Source organism: Schistocerca americana, chromosome 2, assembly GCF_021461395.2.
Source record: "Schistocerca americana isolate TAMUIC-IGC-003095 chromosome 2, iqSchAmer2.1, whole genome shotgun sequence".
Taxonomy (NCBI): domain Eukaryota; kingdom Metazoa; phylum Arthropoda; class Insecta; order Orthoptera; family Acrididae; genus Schistocerca; species Schistocerca americana.
The window spans coordinates 695,588,103-695,601,903 of NC_060120.1; positions in this window are offsets into that span (position 1 = coordinate 695,588,103).

Here is a 13,801-nt window from a genome sequence, read left to right on the forward strand (position 1 = left end):
CAAATCTTGCTTAATACCTCATACGCTCGCACTTTCGCTGAAAAGCGTAGATGATGTGGTAGTGAGTCAAATGCTTTTCGGAAGTGGAGAAATACTGCATTTACCTGACTGACATGATCCATGGCTTTCAGCATGGCCGACCGGGGTGGCCGAGCGGTTCTAGGCGCTACAGTCTGGAACCGCGCGACCACTACGGTCGCAGGTTCGAATCCTACCTCGAGCATGGATGTATGTGATGTCCTTAGGTTAGTTAGGTTTAAGTAGTTCTAAGTTCTAGGGGACTCATGACCTCAGAAGTTAAGTCCCATAGTGCTCAGAGCCATTTGAACCATTTTGTCCTTAGGTTAATTAGGTTTAAGTAGTTCTAAGTTCTAGGGAACTGATGATGTTAGATGTTAAGTCCCATAGTGCTCAGGGCCATTTGAACCATTTCAGCATGTCACGCGAGAGAAGTGCGAGTTGGGTATTGCGTGATCGATGTATTGGGAATCCAAGCCAATCGGCAGGGTCATTCAGTTCGAGGTATCTGATTAAGTTTGGGCACAGAATATGTTCTAAGATACTGCGACAAATGGCTGTAAAGGTAAACTAATATCTAAGCTACTCAACTTTGGACGAGAATTAAATAGGGGCAGTAGTCTTGGATTTTCGTCTGTGAATGATCATTTGAAAATGAGGTTCAGCATTTCTCCTTTTGGCTTGTTATCCTCTCAATTTCAGCTTCTGTCTCGTCAATGAGTGTGTGGACAGTAACTTGAATTTGTTTGGGATTTGTGAGAGGTCGTTCGATAATATGCTGTTACTGTACTCGTTGAAGGTTTCACACATTGCGCTCTTGACAAACGCCTTTCATTCGGTATATTTATGTCTATGTTCCTATACTTGGTTATACACCTGTGACGCAGTAGTCTCTGATCCTTTAGAAGTTTCTTTCCGGTTGTTGTAGGCCAAGGAGGGTCTAACCCAACATGAACTACTCGAGTAGATACATATATATCGGCAGTCCGTTGTGGCCGAACGGTTCTAGGTGCTTCAGTCTGGAACCGCGCGACCGCTACGGTCGCGTGTTCGAATCCTGCCTCTTGTATGGATGTGTGTGATGTCCTTAGGTTAGTTAGGTTTACGTAGTTCTAAGTTCTAGGGGACTAATGACCTCAGATGTTAAGTCCCATAGTGCTCAGAGCCATTTTGAATACATATCTACCACGGACTTGGTCAACAGTTCGTTTAAACTTGAGCCACAGTTCTGCATGCTCCTTTCCTGAGCTAAATGTTTCTAGTTCTACATACAACACTTGTGGCTGCTTATTCACTTTGTTGAACATATAAGTCTTCATATTTGTTTTAGTTTCTCTTCATACGTAGGTAATCATTTTCCCTTATGATCACAGATATTACACGGTAAAGTCACATTAATATGACCATCGCCTCCGTTCGACGTCAACGTGCAATAACCACTCACAGATGGCAGTTGGCAGCACTAGCAGTGGAAGATATATAAAGCGTGTCGGGGGACGCAGAAAATAGTGCAGTCATTGTTATAATGAGGAGATGGAACAATTTATCCGACGTCCAAAACGGCATGATCATTGGCTTCCGGTACAAGGACGGAAGCGTTTCCGAAACGGCTAAGTTTGTAAACTGTTCGCTAGCCGTTGTAGTTAAAGCATACCGTGCATAGCAAAATGGCGCTATCCAGAAACAGCGCCGAGGAACTATAGTGCACCACTAGCCATAGATGGCAGGGAAGGAACGACGGTTGTGGAAGTATGTAGGGGCGAGTAGATGTGCAACCGTTGAGCAACTGGCCGCCAAATAAACCAAAGTGCTGCCAACAGTGCCTCCTCAACGACGGTTCAGAGAACGTTACTGCTTATGGGCCTTCACAGTAGGCGCCTGGTACACGTAGCCAAGCTGTCTGCTGTTCATCGGCGGCTAAGTCTGGAATTTGCACGCCTATTCCTCATTTTGGTAACTGGTAGCCTTTACAGATGAATAACTGTTTATTCTCCACTGGACAGTGGGCGTTGGCGTGTATGGACTGAAACGTCTGAAAGCGAACGTCCTGCAACACTCGTAGGAAGCGTCCAGGCCTGGGGAGAGAGAGCTACGATCTGTGGAATGTTTTCGTCGCATTCTCTGTGTGATCTCGTCGTTCTGGAAGGCACAGTGGATCAATACAAATATACACCTATCATTATCCACCACGTCCACCCCTGTATGAAGTCTTTTGCATAGCCGTGATGGCATCTTCCAGCAGGGTAATGCAATGTGTCACATAGCTCGCAGTGAACGTGCGTGGTTCGAAGAGCACCAGGATGTGTTTACCGTACTCCCCTGTCCACCAGAATTCCCTGATTTAAACCCAGTGGAGAATGTGTGGGAACACTTCACTGAGTCTGTACGCGCGTTGTTTCCTCAACTGAGAAACCTAGCGCTGCTGGTCACAGCACTGGAGTCGACATGACTCCACACCCCTGTCGGTACCTTCCAGAACCACATGAACTGTCTTTCTGCACGCCTCGCAGCTGTCTAGGCTGCAAAAGGTGGTTATTCAGGCTTTTGAGAGGTGATCAAAAAATGGCTCTGAGCACTATGAGACTTAACTTCTGAGGTCATCAGTCCCATAGAATTTAGAACTACTTAAACCTAACTAACATAAGGACGTCACACACATCCATGCCCGAGGCAGGATTCGAACCTGCGACCGTAGCGGTCGTGCTGCTCCAGACTGTAGCTCCTAGAACCGCTCGGCCACTCCGGCCGGGTAGAGCTGATCACATTGATGTGACTGGACTGTGTAGTTCGTTGTTGACAACCCTAAATAGGTCAGGTCTAATTGTTGCCCTTAGATCCAATATATTTCCATAATGAGTGAGTTTCCGAACTGCGTATTTTACGTACTTTTCATACAATCATTTGATAGCATTTGTCCCCAATCAATACATGATTCCTTTTTAAAATTTGCGGAGCGGCCTGACATTTCTGTCTGCTTTCTACTACTTAATATGAAGCAATCTGATCAGTACTTGTTAATTCATTGCCATGAAATTTAAGTTTCTGCAAAAGAACATTGGAATTTGACACTAAAATACTTTACATCAAAGTCATTTCTAGCTGGTGGCTTTCGTCCTTCATTTATTTTACAATGTTTTAAGCAGCATATAATCTCAGGCTGCTCTGGAAAAGATATTTGTAATTAGTCATGTTAAAACTACATGCCACTCTTAATTATAAGTTGCATATATCCCAGAAAATATGTTGTACAATGTTCTGTAAAATATATATGTCACCTGTGGCATAGTGTTGGACACGAAGCATGAAGCGTTTTTTCTCTGTGGGTCTCTTCATTGACCATACACATGACAGGAAGTGGCACTAATGATATTAACCACCCTCCCCCTCCACACACACGCACACACACACACACACACACACACACACACACACACACACACAAAACACACACAAACACATTTAAAAAAATCTGAATGGTGCGTTTAGCCGTACAAATTTCACATCACTATTTAATAATCAAAAAGGTCTATGTAAAGACAAAAGACGCAAACTCCCCTGCTTTTGTGTCTTCCCATGCAACAACAGATTGCTAATATGGTGGATAATAGGCTGTTAGTGCAACGTGCATCACATCTCTCGGGAAACCGCAGTGGTAGAGATTCAACGCCTAAGGTTCCAGCTAGTGTTCTGAGACATACACTAACTCCTTGTCCAGGAGTTGCTGCTCACAATAAAGCTTTACTCAGCTCAATGAATTTCTTACACAAATACTATATATAACAGGGAAATTTGGGCATCTTTAAAACTTAGGTCGTACCATGCCGAACGAGCCCGTGCGTTCGTATTATCTGAGCCGCTACTGAGTTCTGATTCGACGGTTTTGATTTAGACTTGTGTTGATTTGGATTCGCTAGGTACGTTTAGTCTTCAGAAAAGCTTGTAATTTCACACCATCACTGTACAGTTAAATCAGTGCCGAAGCGTGGAAGCATAAAACTATATGTGATACCTTCAGTGACGTTTAATAAGTGTTCCAGGACCAGTTGTAAATTGTAAACTAACAGAACAGACACAATCTGCATAGTAAAACTGTTACTTTTCGAATGATGTCAATATGCAACTCCAGCGTTTGTCTGAAAGTACTTGACATTTCGTTCTAACCTGTTGGTAGAATAATTCACCATTCGTGTGCGGTGCGATCTAGTGGTTGACTGCAATGCGACCGGTCTTCCAGCAGTCCACGCCATGGATTCCCTTAAGCTTCTTACATTCCACGATTCCTGTGCTTTCAACAAGAAGAACAAGGTAGCAGTACTTACGGGTAGACCAGAAGTGGTGCATGTCTGGTGGATTGCTTCACCCTCAACCTGCAGCCGGCGAAAGCTCCAGCACCCGTCTGCGAACACTGGCCCCTGCCCACCTGCGCTGAACGGCTATTGACAGTTGAATTGACACTAACTGTAAGCACACATGCAAACAGCCGGCTGTTAACATGCACCTGCTGATCTCCTAGTTTGCAGTCCCTCCGTCGTACCGACACATCATCGAGTCTTTCGCATCACCAACGAGCCTGAACTGACGTATGAAAGGATTATAGTGAATCCCAGAAACTTTTGTATCTAGTTCTGATGATGCTAATTGTGCAACTCCTTTTCATCATAATAGTGTATCATATGCCGGGAAGGCAGATAGATAAAATATCCGTGCATTTCGGAACTTATTGTCAGGGGGTGAACAAAAATGTGGAACCTCCAAAAACACATGACATTGCCTTGCCTAATACGGTGTAGGAAAACCGTTGGAATTCAAAACAGCTTCCAGTAGTTTCGGAATGGATAAATGTAGGTCTGGCGTGGTTTTCAAACGAATCTTATATCATTATTCCTGCAAAATGTGGCAAATGCAGATAACGGTGATGGAGGTGAATGGCGATCATGCGTCCTCGTCTCCAAAGTAGACCACAAAGGCTAAATAGCATCCAGATCTGGTGACTGCGATGGCCAGGTTAGATGCGATAATTCACCCTCGTGCTTACAAAAAGTAGCCCTGGACGATGCGAGCTGTTTGAACAGGGGCCGTATCGTGTTGATATACATCATCCACATTGGGGAACAAACATTGTACCATGGAGTGGACCTTATTAGACAAAATGGTCACATAATGCTTGGCAGTAGTGCGATCTTCCTGAGTAACCAGTGGACCCAAGGAATAACACAGCATGGCTGCCCAGATCGTCACCAAACCCACACCATGTTTCACTTTTGGGGCATAAACTCCACCAGTGCGAAACAAGGCACGTCCGACCATATGAATTTCTCCCTTGCGCCATGCGCCAGGTTTTACGGCGCAGGCACCACGTTTTCCTCTTACGGACAGTTCCATCACTGATGCGTTGTTTTGGAATTCCGGCTCGCCCTACAATTTCGAACTCATGGAGCTGCCTTCGTGATGTTTTGGTGCTGACAGCGTTCGCGAGTGCGACATTCAGTTCTGCAATGACTTTTGCACTTGTCGTCCCCTTGTTTTTCCTCACAATCCTCTTCAATGACCGTCTATCACGATTACTCAGTACACACTTTGTGTTGCGTTGTAGCTTACCGGATGACGTTTCTCAGCTTTCCATGTATGCGGTATAAATTTTCGATGTGGCGCCACTTAAAACAACAAACACTTCTGCTACCATGGTTACGGAAGCACCCACCATACGAACAACAATTTGCTGAGATTTGAATTCACTTAGCGCCGACACAATGCAGTCACAACTACACAGAACACTGTTTTTGCCAAGACCGGCACTTGCAACGTATTGAGGACATTGCTCAGATACCACTCGTGTTCAGCTACGATACCGTAATCTGTAGGCTTGGCTAGCATCTGCATTTACAGGGGCGTGCTGAAAAGTAATGTCTCGGGATTTTTCATTCTGTCCTCAATAACGATTGAGGTATTACATATCATGCATATTACTCGGTCGACTTTCCTGTTGTGCTGACGCAAGTTGCAACACACTGCCGCTAAAGCGCTCCAAACTGCAGCGTGTAATAGGGTGGTGTGTAACGTAACTATATCAGTGCGTCAGAAACTGCGTGCTGTAATTGAGTTTCCAACCGCAGAAAATGTGCCTCCAATTGAAATCCATAGAAGAATGAAAGCTGTGTACGGTGATGGTTCAACGTGTGTAACAGTGCTTTAGCTGTTTCCGTAACTGAAAGAACACTTTCGAGGACTTCACTTTGATAGTAATGGAACGGTGCAAGCAGAGGTGAGGTTGTGGCTCCGTCAACAAAGCTAAACTCTCTACAGTGACGGTATCAACAAACTGGTCTTTCTTTGGCAGAAGTATGTTCGTCGCCAGGGAGACTATGTTAACAAATGAATAGATAGAAACGAGGAATAAAGATGTAAAATCTTAATAAAGTTTGTGCTATTTTAAAAAACTTTACGAGTTTCACATAAAAAACTCAGAGGCTTTACTTTTTAGCACGCACTCGCATGTTCAAGCATGCATTTCTCGTGCTGTTTTCGTTTTTGTCTAACCTCTGTACATACCTCTGTATATAAGCTGACATTCGCTATTTTCTTTTTGTACGAATCAGATCACGCTAGTCAGGAAAATTCGCTTCAGAAGTGCAGACCCTAAAATTTTACGTAAAATTTGTAAGAAAATTCGTGCGTGTGTTGCTACATATTGCTTATTCAAAAATGGCTCTGAGCACTACGAGACTTAACATCTGCGGTCATCAGTCCCCTAGAACTTAGAACTACGTAAACCTAACTAACCTAAGGACATCACACACATCCATGCCCGAGGCAGGATTCGAACCTGTGACCGTAGTGGTCACGCGGTTCCAGACTGAAGCGCCTAGAACCGCACGGCCACCCCGGCCGGCCATATTGCTTATTTTCCGAAAAACTATCTGGTACTATAGAAGCAGCTGTAATCTACATTTGGTCTTCATACAGTTTTGGCAGTAGTGTCTCCGTTCGAGGAATCATTTCCCCTAATTTCGTTGTACATTTATTTGAATAAAGGTATATTGCTTAAAATTTTCGGATGTTTGCAATTTAGCAGCAAATTTACAGTTTCGAGTTACAGCTCCGCATTCTGTTAAATTCCGCAGCAGAATCTGGCTTGAAAAATCGTTTCCCCTTCATAGCAGTGTAATTATTTGCGCAATCTATACATATAATAAGTTAAAGCCTCCTGTCGCTTTCTTCTGTCTGCGTGGGAAGGCTAATCTCAGGAAATACTGTAAGAATTTTGATGCGGTTTTCACTAATAGGCAGACTGACTCACGAGGAAGGTTTGTGTATTTACTCGTAACTGATTAGCGCTACGTCAGAAAGGTCGTCCGGTGTATATAATTAGCACTCCCCGTGCATAGTGAGGGCGGATAGCCAATAAGTGCTATATTTTTACCTTTTTTCGCTCGTTGACCAATTCGTCTGAAAACGTTTGATCGCGACGTAAGCATCGCTCATATGAATTCGACTGCTGTGGCGTGAGTGTGTTCTGCGCCTACTGCAGCTATCATACAGTCTTCATTTGTGTGGCCGTAGTGTCCATAGTTGTTTTATAATTCTTGGGAGTATTTTTGTTCTAATTAAAAAATAAAAATAAAAATGAGAAAAATCCTGTAGGTCAAAGACAAAGTAGTGGAAAGGTTATGTTGCCAACACTAGAAAACGTAAACAACACATACTTGAAGTACAAAAACAAACAGAATACAGTGGTGTGCATAGAAGTGTGTTGTGAAAAACATAAGAAGTGCATAGTGCTGAAGAACATCTAAAAATTAGACCAAAATTTTCAGTGTCTATCACAGAAAAACAACGATGTGCTAGCAGACGGCATTTCCCTATGTAAGCAAGAAATCAGCCGAACAATCACCGTAAGTACAAATCAACCTCTTCTTAACGAACTGCATTTCGATCTAAAAGCAAATCAAAATGTAAATAACTTAATTACAGACCATTGACAATGCTTTACCTCAATAAAGCGAAACGCGTCTGGTGAAAAAAATCACGCATTTTTGTAGTTGCAACGACAGAACAAAAATACGCTCAAGTATCATATAGTGTTACATGGCCCTGAGCACTATGGGACTTAACATCTGTGGTCATCAGTCCCCTAGAACTTAGAACTACTTAAACCTAACTAACCTAAGGACATCACACACATCCATGCCCGAGGCAGGATTCGAACCTGCGACCGTAGTAGTCGCGCGGTTCCGGACTGAGCGCCTGAACCGCTAGACCACCGCGGCCGGCTGTTACATTTAGTTTCCACTTTCAGCAGCATTGTATATTGTCTACCTGTGTAGTATATTTCCGTTATTTTAGTGTTTTATAATGATCATAGTCTTGAAAAAACAAAATTTCAAGCCCACAGCTCCAAGCAGATTCAGAAAATAAATACATTTAATTCCAGATTTTTCTATTGTCAAGACGGAAATCACTTTGCTGGGTGTTAATAGATTTATTTCTGAAAGAGAATATGTAATCCTTGTACCATAATAGTCCTAGAAATTAAAAGAGAATCAGAAAGCTTAAATGAAAGCTGATTCATTATTTTTCTGAAACAAAAACAAAAAAAAAAAAATATTGCACCAGCCACAATGCACAATGAATGCTGTTCTCAGACATGAGATGAGTTACTTACTATTCATAAGCGGCTCGAAATTATCTTGTGCTGACAACAGATTAGAAGCTGCTGCGAATGAGTGTACTGGGCACGCTATCGGAAGACACATACCAGAGGTTACCACTGTGGGAACATGCTGCAACCAACTGCAAATTGTGCCACACGTTGGCACGAACGATTCCCGTCGTTTTGTCTCCAAGACTATACTTAGATCATTACAGACACTCTCAGAGACGGTTCAGAAGACCAGCCTTGCTCACGGAATTTTAACAAAGTTCACAATCTGCAGCATTCTCTTCAGAACAGATCACTGCCCCCTGAGTCTGTGATGAGCGTAAGGCTTGAACCAGAAAATAATTTGATAATATTGAGCACCACAGCTGATACTAATATTAATGATTAATAAAAGTCGCCTCAATTATATTATACATACTTATTGTGTTACAATCGGCATACTGCGTACAGTATACTGCTCGCCATACTTCCGCCAGACGGTCGGCAGAAAGTTTATGATGATTGTTTTTGGATTTGATCTTTAACGTTACTTCCTACAACCAAACCATTTGCGTCAAGACTTTAGCACAACTCGGCAACTTGAGGATGTCTACGAACGAAACCCGGCGTAACTTAATAAATGTCTAATAATACAGCTGAGGTGATTTTCATTAAGCACTAGCGTGAACCAGAGATTTCGGAAGTTCTGAGCAAACCAGACTGCGACTTCCTAGAGTTGCATCAAACGGTTGAGAACCGTTGGAATACTTAAATGACTCAAAAGCATATTAGATGTCAGAGAGAGTTGCATCAAAAGGTTGAGAACCGTTGGAATACTTAAATGACTCAAAAGTAGCTTAGACGTCACAGGTTTATACACAAGAAGCTAATTGTATATGAGGCGCTCACATGTTTTTTCTTCTTTTATTGATTTTGCATGCTGTCCAAATAACTCTAGAAGATCCTAAATACTAGTGTACGACCCGAAGAAGTACCCCCTCTCTCCCAAAAACGAGCTTGTTAAAACCTAAGTGATCGACTGCCGAAGCATTCGTAGCAAAGTACAGTCCTAAAATTCAGTGGAGTTCAGGTAATAATTGGCATTTTTTTAACTTAAGCTTTTGTCGCACATCGGCACAAAGTCGGCATGGTTGTTAACAGACGCAGCATCATTAATTTAAGAGATGGCCGGATGCCCTGTATGTCGCCGCCCCATTACTCTGCAGGACGGAATCTACTTACCCCAGCTGCTTGCGTGTAGTGTTATCCGAAAATTTTAGAAATATTAGCAAATCGTGTAACTGAGTTGAGACTTAGATGTATAATCGGTAGATGTATAATCACCTAGTGGGCTGTGGGAAACCACCTGAAAACCACGTCCAGGCAGGCACGACCCTCGTTGTTATTCCGCCGGGCAGATGTGATCCGGGGCTGACACGTCTCCCCGTCCCGGAAGGGGTACTTTAACACGGACGGCTATGCGGGTGGGTTCAAAGATAAATAGCTACACACCGAACAGAACTCTGTAACGAGATAATGGAAGCTACGTGTCCAAGGGGCACTTTAACACGGACGGCTATGCGGGTGGGTTCAAACATAAATAGCTACAAACCGAACAGAACTCTGTAACGAGATAATGGAAGCTACGTGGCCCTTGCTACAAAAAGCTCAGGAGGTATACCCTTCGCAATCCTGTCGGTGCATTTCAGGTTCACCCTGCATAAAGTACGGACACCGTTTTTCTGTCCAGTGCCGTATGAACCTGTGATTATGACCTCATGCGGTATATAACCTATATCTGATCAAAAGTATGCGAACATCTGTTAGTGGACATTATAACGGTTTGAACTCCTCTGTGAGCACTTTCAATGACGTGTCTTAATGTCTGTAGAGGATGGTTGCCCGTTCTTCCTCAAGAGCCTAAACCAGAGAAGGTAGTGATATAGGACGCTGGTGTCTGGAGTGAAGTCGACGCCTAACTCATCCCAATGTGTTCAGGTCGAGGCACTGGACAGGCCAGTCCATTTGAGGAATGTTATTGCCCACAAACCATTGCCTCAGAGATGCTGCTTTATGACAGCAAGCATCGTTTATTCCAACAATCATCGTCACCGAACTGTTCCTGTTCTGAACGCAGTATATAGTGCTGTAAACTGTGTTCGTATCACCGGCCAGAGTGGCCGTGCGGTTCTAGGCGCTACAGTCTGGAACCGAGCGACCGCTACGGTCGCAGGTTCGAATCCTGCCTCGGGCATGGATGTGTGTGATGTCCTTAGGTTAGTTAGGTTTAAATAGTTCTAAGTTCTAGGCGACTGATGACCTAAGAAGTTAAGTCGCATAGTGCTCAGAGCCATTTGAACCATTTTTGTGTTCGTATCCTTCCACATTCACGTTTTCTTAAGTGCAATAGGGGGACCACAACTTAGCATGAAAAACACCCTCATACTGTAACACCATGTTCTTCGTACAACACTGTTGGCAGTACAGTCATAGTATATAATCAAATCTCTTCGCCAAGGCTTACAATTGTACTGAAATATGCCTGATACAAATCAGAATATTTAGAGGGACACCCGCGAAAATTTGAAATCCTTCTGAATTTTGTTTTACATTGTGTTCTTTGGGGTGTACATTATGTGAAGAAATTTCAATGATTATAAAGAATCCGCCTCGATTGCAAATAGAAAGAGGATGTTGACCTAGGTTTCGGCGCAGATAACCACGCCTTCTTCGGAACACACTAAAACTACAAACTGCCTAAAGCGGCATTTCAGGCCTTTTGGGAGTTCCGTATTAAAGTTGGAACATGCCTCTCTAGGCAGCTTATAGTTTTAGTGGGTTCCGAAGAAGGCGTGGTTATCCGCGCCGAAACCTAGGTCAACATCCTCTTTCTATTTGCAATCGAGGCAGATTCTTTATAATCATTAAATTATTCACGATTGCTGACGCACTGTAATGTTAAAAGTCCTCATGAAGAAATTTTATTTTATGTGCTTGGTGTAAGAACACTTTATGTTTCAATCATTTATTTACTGATTACCATTACTGTAATGATTTAGTATCATGATAATGAGTTACTTATTGTTTTCAAATATCAAAACCCACATATGTGAAAAGGTAACCTAAAAAAAATGTAAAACAAAAGTAACAATCTAAAACATAAAACAAATATAAGTAAAATAAATAACTGAACTAACAATGAATGTGTAGATATTTTAATTAGCTATGTTGAAAATACTCTGACAGCACATTGTGTACAGCTTATTTTCAGAAACGGTATTTCAGAAACCAACTTTATTACAAATGGTTCAAATGGCTCTGAGCACTATGGGACTTAACATCTGAGGTCATCAGTCCCCTAGAACATAGAACTACTTAAACCTAACTAACCTAAGGACATCACACACATCCATGCCGAGGCAGGATTCGAACCTGCGACCGTAGCGGTAGCGTGGTTCCAGACTGAAGCACCTAGAACCCCTCGGCCACAACGGCCGGCAGCTTTATTACACATGGATGTATGTAGCTTAAAAGGTTCTGTAATTTATGATACAACAAAAGCTTTCATTTTTCAAAATTAATTAAAAGTGGTTAGGTATTTTCCAAAATTTCAAATTATTACCAAATTAGATTACACGATTTTCAAAAACTTTAATTACATATCAACTTCTATATGAGAAACATGTTTTTATACATCATCATTTCGAAGATATTCCCTCCAAACCTAATATTTCAAATTACTTTTCGATTTTTGTAAGCCCTTAAAAAGTAAAATTTAGCACAAAAAATATGTATTGCATTATTTTGCCCCTCTACATACCCGATAAGTTTCACCAAGATTATTTATTTACACCCGGGAATGTTCTCTCGTTAGTTGTGTCGAGTAATGATTAACTAGCCCACTCACTGGCTACGAGCGTGAAGCGCAAATTACAAGTCTGTACGAAGGTTGCCCTGGACCCGCTCCAGCAGTGATAATCGGCAGTTTGTCGCTATTCAGTGCTAAAGCAGCGACGACGCCGTGGCGCCCGTTTAGCGACAGTGGACGCGACGCTAATAGCGAGGCCAAACTGGACAAGGGAACTAAGTAGATGCGTAATTGTTGGCGGCACGTGCTGTGCTGCGGCAAACACCTGCCGCGAGTCCCAACTGTCTCCCAGGTAGCTGCGGTGTTCAGTCCACGTCGAAGTGAAGAGCTCTTTGCTACGTGTCACGTGTCCTCGAAGTAACACTGCGAAGATAATCGCTCCTTTCTGCTCACGTCAGAAGAGATCCCGACGTCAGTGTGAAGAAATCCCTAGTCAGTCTGTCCGAGGTCTCTACACGCTCCAGCAACAGCAGCTGAATCTCAATGAGATGTAGAATCAGAGTCCAGAAATTTGACGAAAACATGAAAGCGTTAGGTTCTCAGAAGTAATTTTGTGCAGTACTTATAAAGAATAAATAAATTAATACTTTATACCCAATGTAACAGGACTGTAATCTAAAAAACAGTTAAATCGAAATTTAAATTCAAACATCCACTTTGTTAGGGAAAAAAGAATTTGTGCTTAAACATTCACTCGCGCCTTTGCCTGAACTAAACTCATTATATGGTAAAACATTTTGTAAGAAAAGGAAACGCGCAGATAATGTATTTACTATTACCTGTCTCTATACATATAAATCTTTTCTGTTGAAGTAAAGTTGCTATTCCACTCGCAATTGACTAGTCTTATCAGCTGCAATACGGAGATTATGCCATTTTTTTCGGACTGTATTACCCCCATATTATTTGCAAAAACTGCGACTACGGGAGAGAGTCCTCAAAAACAGAAAAGACAACATGCTCATTTGCCATCTATGAGCAGAAGTATCTGTCAACCCGTATAGTGCAGCAGTACGCCGAGAGTTAATACTTTGCTCTAGGGACCCGACACCATTACAATTTGGAGTCTGGAATAATATAAATTTCCAAGGACAAAATGGGTATAGAGTACACTAACAGAAACACCTCAGATGTCTATATCTGCTTTCATTGAACAGTTATTAAAGTACCGGTCCCCCACTTATATTCCATAATCAAGGAGATACATACTATAAAAAAGGGTTCCAATTTCTTAGTGTTCTAGAATGCTCATTTGCTACATAAATAATAACTCAGTA